The sequence below is a fragment of the Carassius carassius genome, chromosome 1, assembly GCF_963082965.1.
Source record: "Carassius carassius chromosome 1, fCarCar2.1, whole genome shotgun sequence".
Lineage (NCBI taxonomy): Eukaryota > Metazoa > Chordata > Actinopteri > Cypriniformes > Cyprinidae > Carassius > Carassius carassius.
In genome coordinates this window covers 14,104,001-14,110,000 of record NC_081755.1, presented here as the reverse complement: position 1 = coordinate 14,110,000, position 6,000 = coordinate 14,104,001, and the positions used below count along the sequence as shown (strand labels likewise).

Here is a 6,000-nt window from a genome sequence, read left to right as displayed (position 1 = left end):
TTAATTGCAACACTGGAACCCCGGTATAGCCTCAAGACTGAAAAATATTACCGCACAGACATGCTGGAAAACATAATGAAAGGTGTGGAGAGGAAAATCAAAACACTGATCACCTCAGAGAATGCTGGCCCTCATTTGGCGTTCACGACAGACTGTTGGTCTGGGGAGACGGAGTCATTGATGAGTCTTACATGCCATTTCATTAATAGTGACTGGGAAAGAAAACAAGTGGTACTAAATGTTAAGGCCATGTCTGGCTCCCACACTGGAGAATACATCAGCAAGATGTTCCTTAGCATGCTGAAACATTGGGACATCACCCCCGACAGAGTTGTGCTTGTGCTCCGAGACAGTGGTGCTAATATGATTAAAGGCCTCAGATTGGCAGAAATACCAGATCTCAGCTGCAGTGCACACACATTACAACTTGTGGTAAATGAGGGCATCAGCAGTCAGAGAGCAGTGGGGGACATTATCGCCAAGTTAAAGACATGTGCTACACACTTCAGCCACTCTGTGCTCGCAAAACAGCGTCTGAGTGACATTCAAGAAGAACTTGACCTCCCCCGGCACAGCATAATTCAGGCTGTTCCCACCCGTGCAGAGGATGCTGGAGCAGAAGCGTGCTCTGAACATTTATGCTGGAGAACATGGAAAGTTTACAACCCCAACTGCAGACCAGTGGGCACTCATCTCAAATTTGATCGAGGCACTGGGCCCCATTGAGGAAGTTACTTTTGAAATGAGTAAGGCAGAGGCGTCCATCTCCTGCATCATTCCCAGCATTGCTGTGCTGAAGATGGTGCTTCAGGCAGAGGGTCCCACTACGAGTGGTATCAAAACACTCAGGGAAACCATGTTTCAAACCTTGGAGAGGAGATTTTCAAAGATGGAGGAGAACAGATGTTTGGTGCTGGCGACGCTGCTGGATCCTCGCTATAAGGGTCAGATCTTTGCAGTGGAGACACTGAATAAGGCCAAAGAATGGGTGAAAGAAGAGAACGCCATCGTGTCTGAACAGTGCAAAACAGCCACCACTGAAGTCCAAGAATCAGATCCGAAACGGAGACGGGAGGAGGAGGAAGAGGAAGAACAACCCGGTCCCTCTGGTCTTCTTGAACAGATGTACGCAAACATTTTGGGGGCACATGGTGGAACTCCTGCTGAAGAAAATGATGAGCAACACATCACTGAGCAGCTGGATCAGTACCTCCGAGAGCCACTGATTGACAGAAAGACTGGTCTGCCACTAGAATGGTGGAAACAGAATGCATCCCGCCTACACCTTCTAGCACCACTTGCAAGAAAATTCCTTTGTCCACCGCCCTCCTCTGTTCCCAGCGAGAGAATATTCAGTGAGATTGGGATTATCTATGGAAAGAAGAGGAGCAGGCTCACAGGGGAACAAATTAAAACTAAATATAATATTATGCACATTACTATATTTATTGTTGTTTACAAATCTTCCTTCCCTCAGAAACCAGGAGATATCTAAAGCAGAATATCTAATGCTGCTAAGTCAAGTGCACTAAAAACTTTTTATTCACTTAGTAACTTCAAGAATGTTTTATTTAAAATGATTAGGTAGCCATAAGATTTGTTGTGTTCACTTGTTACTTACTGTATATAGTTTTATTCAAACCTAAAACAAAGAAATCTTGCTGGTTGCTACTGTGTGTCAGCACTACTATTGTTAAAATTGTAATTTATTTTATTGTTCTCAGAAGTTTGATAAATGCTGCTAAGTGCACTAAACTTTATTTTTGCATTGAAAAGTTTATTTGACAGCTTACTTTCTTCTTACTTGTTTCGTTTATTTAATATATTTGTTATACATTATTTATACAATGTTTTTACATTATACACTTTTAATTTAAGTGTACAAGTTCAGATTGGTGTGTTCAATAAATGTTTTTGTTGAGAAATTTTGTCTATCTTAGTAATTATTTGTGTACTTACATTATATCTTTCAAATAGAGGTTAAAAACAAGCACATATCGGCCAAAATATATCGGCAGCCTTTATCGACCATTGGCCGATCCGGATTTTAAAAAAACGGCATCGGCCTGAAAAAAACCATATCGGTCGACCTCTACTGTGAAGTACCGGGGCTCATAAGGCAGCTTCCTTAATGCACACCTAAAATTCGAATGCATTCAAATGTGGATTTTTATTTTAAATTCGATGAATATTCGAAATTCGATTTTTTTTGACAGCCCTAGAATCGCTGATGCGATTTGTTTTATTGTTGTTGACATTTCTAATCGTAAACTCAGCCATGTTGAAGCCTGCAGTAAATGTTTTGCATTATGGCAGTCCACTCTGCTTATTATTTTTCGAAAATGTTGCACTCCTGTTTGTCATTGTGCACGTAACTTCACGCCAATAAATCTTCAGAAATATTGGTCTTTACATTCGTCCTGCCTGTTGTCCGTGGATTTACCTATATTTGGTGTTATTTGCTGTATAAAACTTATTTCGAGATGCAAAATCGATTACAATCGATTCAATGAAGACTTGTCACTCAAATCAAAAAGGATTTTTTTCACAAAAGTGACAACCCAAGAAAGCAAAGTAAACAGTCTCTCATTTGCAGTGCTTAATTTGTAAATTGAGAGGTACCGGAACAAAGCGGGGCATTTATTCAACATAGCTTGTAGGTTTGAATAATAAAATAAATCCACACAAAGTCTAAGATTAAATGAGTCATTTGAATACATGAACGCTCTCAGAGCGCGCTTCTCATCAGCGCATCAGTGTCCTGCACGCTGCGATACAAGACTCACTCGCATTTCGATCGGGACAGCTGACAGAACTGTCACTTGACTAATCTTGACTAATTGTTGCATTGTCACAAAAATGTATAATTTGCACACCTTTTAAGAATTCTAAGCCATTTGGTACTCACTCACTCCAAAGGCTGTATTATTGCCCTCAGTCACATCCAAAGCTCACGTGTAAAGCTGCCTTGCGAGTATTATATAGGAGTTATTTTTCGTAGTTTGTTGAGTTTAAGCATGGCACACTCTACTAAAAAATACTGAGGGAAAAAAAGAATAGGGGGAACAAATCAATAATTAAACAACACTGCATCGTCAGTCTTGGTGTTGTATCAGACACTTGCAGTTAACATCAGGCTATATGAAAAACAAGCTCAAATAGAGTTAACAAGGTCTTTTGCCAGCGAATGAGGAGATCTGTGTTTTGTTCGCATCTGAGGAAAGTGCAGTGCATTATATGCCATCATCACCTTTTACAGGTTAGGATATAACTTTTTTTTTTTTTTTTTTGATGTTTAATACACTTGGCCAAAATCTCATGATATAAAACGATTAGGCACTTATGCACAGGATATTTTAAACGTACCAAAGTATATTGGCTAGATGGCAAAAAACCTACTTCTCCAGTCTTCAAACACACAAAAACAATAGCCTTTACAGACATAGTGCTTGAGTAAAGAAATGCTGTACTATTCAAAGTTATTTGTTTACCCTTGCTTTGCGAATAAGCGGAGATCTGTCTCCTCCTGGCTGTGCGCGCATGTCAATCTAAAACCCTGTGATTTAAAATAATAATAACAAATTATAATAGAGAGATGAATTTTGGATCGTTTTTCACGGCACATATCTGGCTATTCTCTGTCTGCCACACGGAAACGCCGCCCCTGGAGGAGGGGGATCCGCCAAAATGAGGTGCCGGATCGGATTTCGGAGGTTCCGGATCCGGCTTGTTCCGGCACAAATTAAGACCTTCTCATTTGTAGGTTGCATTGATACCTAGCGCTGGATGCAAGTAAAACAGTATAACAGTACCTCATTTTTTTTCTTCTCACCTGGAATTCATGCAATAAACATGTTTTTGACAAAGATTTTAATTAGTTTGTGTTCTATATAGCCTGCATCAAAATGAGGTTTGCAATTATGCGCCCGAAGGCATGGGTTGAAGACCCAGTCAGTGACGTCATAATATGCTAATTTGTTTAAATTCATACCTACACGTCATCACCAAAATTTTCCTTTTTTTTTTTTTTTTTTTACATTGAAACTTGAAAAAAAAATATATATAGACCGACCTACCGGCCCTTTTTTTTTTTTTTTTAAATAACTGTTACTGCAAACCAAAATATTTTTAAGGATGGCCTTAGATTTACCCAAAACAAATTATATTTTATGTTCAACTACTAAAGAGACATCAGAGCCAGTGGCACACATCAGAAGGTCTAGCTGAGGTGAGGCTGCTCTCGGCGGATACATGAGCACTGAGCTCCCGCTGATCGCGTGGAGCTCACGTCTCCGAGATCGGCGAAACACATTTTTAAATAGGCGCTGTCTTTATAAATAAACCACAGATTTGAGTTTCACTACATTCTCGTCTGAAATACTTTAAAAATTACATTTCATGACATAATAACAGTAATAATTTGAAATTGATCAGAATAAATGGCGGTTGAAATCACAATGCTGCTGAACTCAACCAATAAGGATGTTTAGTGCCCAAGTCCCGCCCCCGAAAGTTCCGGAACTTTGAAAAAGTACTACCTCGCCAGCAGGGACTTTCTGAGGGGCATTTTTTTTTCCTGGAACTTTTAGTTCCTGGTACCTGCGGTGGAAACGCAGAGTCCCTAGTTCCAGGGTAAAGTTCCTGCGGTGGAAACACAGCTTAAAATTTGAATTTTACCAAGGCAACCCTGGCAAAAAAAGTGTATTTTATCGCCCGGAACGAAACACGATTGTGCTAGTTTTGAGAAGCAATTGAGCAGGTTTTGTTTTGAAAACCGGACAAACCTGATCTCAACGCACGTGCTGGATATATACTAGGAGCTGCTTTACTGACGAGATGCGCTTGTGTGTGACCTTGAAGTACAAACCGTATCATTGGTAAATTTTTAGCAATAGCCAAAAATGTTCTAATATTGGCAGATAGGGATGTGCAGAAAATCGAATGCGATTTTCATGCACATCTCATCAGTAAAGACGCTCCTGTAATTAGAAGTATATCCCCAGCACGTGCGTTCAGATCAGGGTTGCCAGGTTTTCACAACAAATCCTGCCAATATCCAAATCCATATCCAATTTCGATACCTCAGTTTCGATACCGGTTCCTAATGATACTTTTTTCGATACCATATGTTTTAAAATCCATTTCAACATCAACACAAATACATTAAACACAAAACTTTTATTTTTCACCTTAATTAAAACAAATTCTGGTAACACTTCACACTCAGGATAACATTATTAATACAACTGGTTGTGCTTTTTGGATAGGGGTGCGCCATTCAGGGGCGGACTGGGACCAAAAAGTTGCCCTGGACTTTCTGGCCCACAGCAGCCCACCACATCATAACGCAAATGCCCTTGTTTTGATGTCATTTATTAATTTAATATTTAAGTAAACAGTTTGGCGATTTTAACCAATAGGGCAACTGATACTCTGTTGAAAAAAAAAAAAGAACAGCAGCTGTTCATTTAGCGACTCCTAGTGAGTGATACATGCTCACATCAAGACACAAACATTCTTCTAGAACTCACACTTTGCATTCAGTTAGCAGATCTATACGAATCATGCATGAAATAGAAGTTTATAAACTCAAACGATAGCTTTGTGCTTTACAGATGAACTTTAAGTCCTTATTCATTTGAGATGTTCAATAATAGATAATCTTTGGCTCGGTAATACAAGTTCATGATCCGATTATTGAACCGATGATTTTTTTGAGTCAATCTTTTAAAATAATCATTTATTTTGTTTAATGAAACCAGTGTGGAAACCAGTGTATCACAAACTGGATATATCTGAGAAGCAGGGCTCGCAAAATTTTTAGCCCCACGTCCTAGAGCTATTGTGTTTTCCAGTCCGATGGGCTATCGTGAATAGTGATGTAAATTCCTAACTTAATTCGCGTTGTTCACTCGCTTGAAGGGGTGAAACGGATCGTAGCTGATCGTTTGCACTTGTTTCTAAATATTACTGATTCAAGCGTTTTAAACAATTTGCGCG

At 39.5% G+C, this 6,000-nt stretch overlaps 1 protein-coding gene and 1 pseudogene across 1 annotated transcript in view; both read left to right on the top strand.

Annotated features, from left to right (window-relative positions):
• Positions 1-2,256, top strand: part of LOC132128381 (zinc finger BED domain-containing protein 4-like) — a 2,535-nt pseudogene extending 279 nt beyond the window's left edge.
• LOC132147032 (zinc finger protein 271-like) overlaps positions 1-6,000 on the top strand; it is a 220,253-nt gene that overhangs the window by 6,395 nt on the left and 207,858 nt on the right. The window lies entirely within an intron of this gene.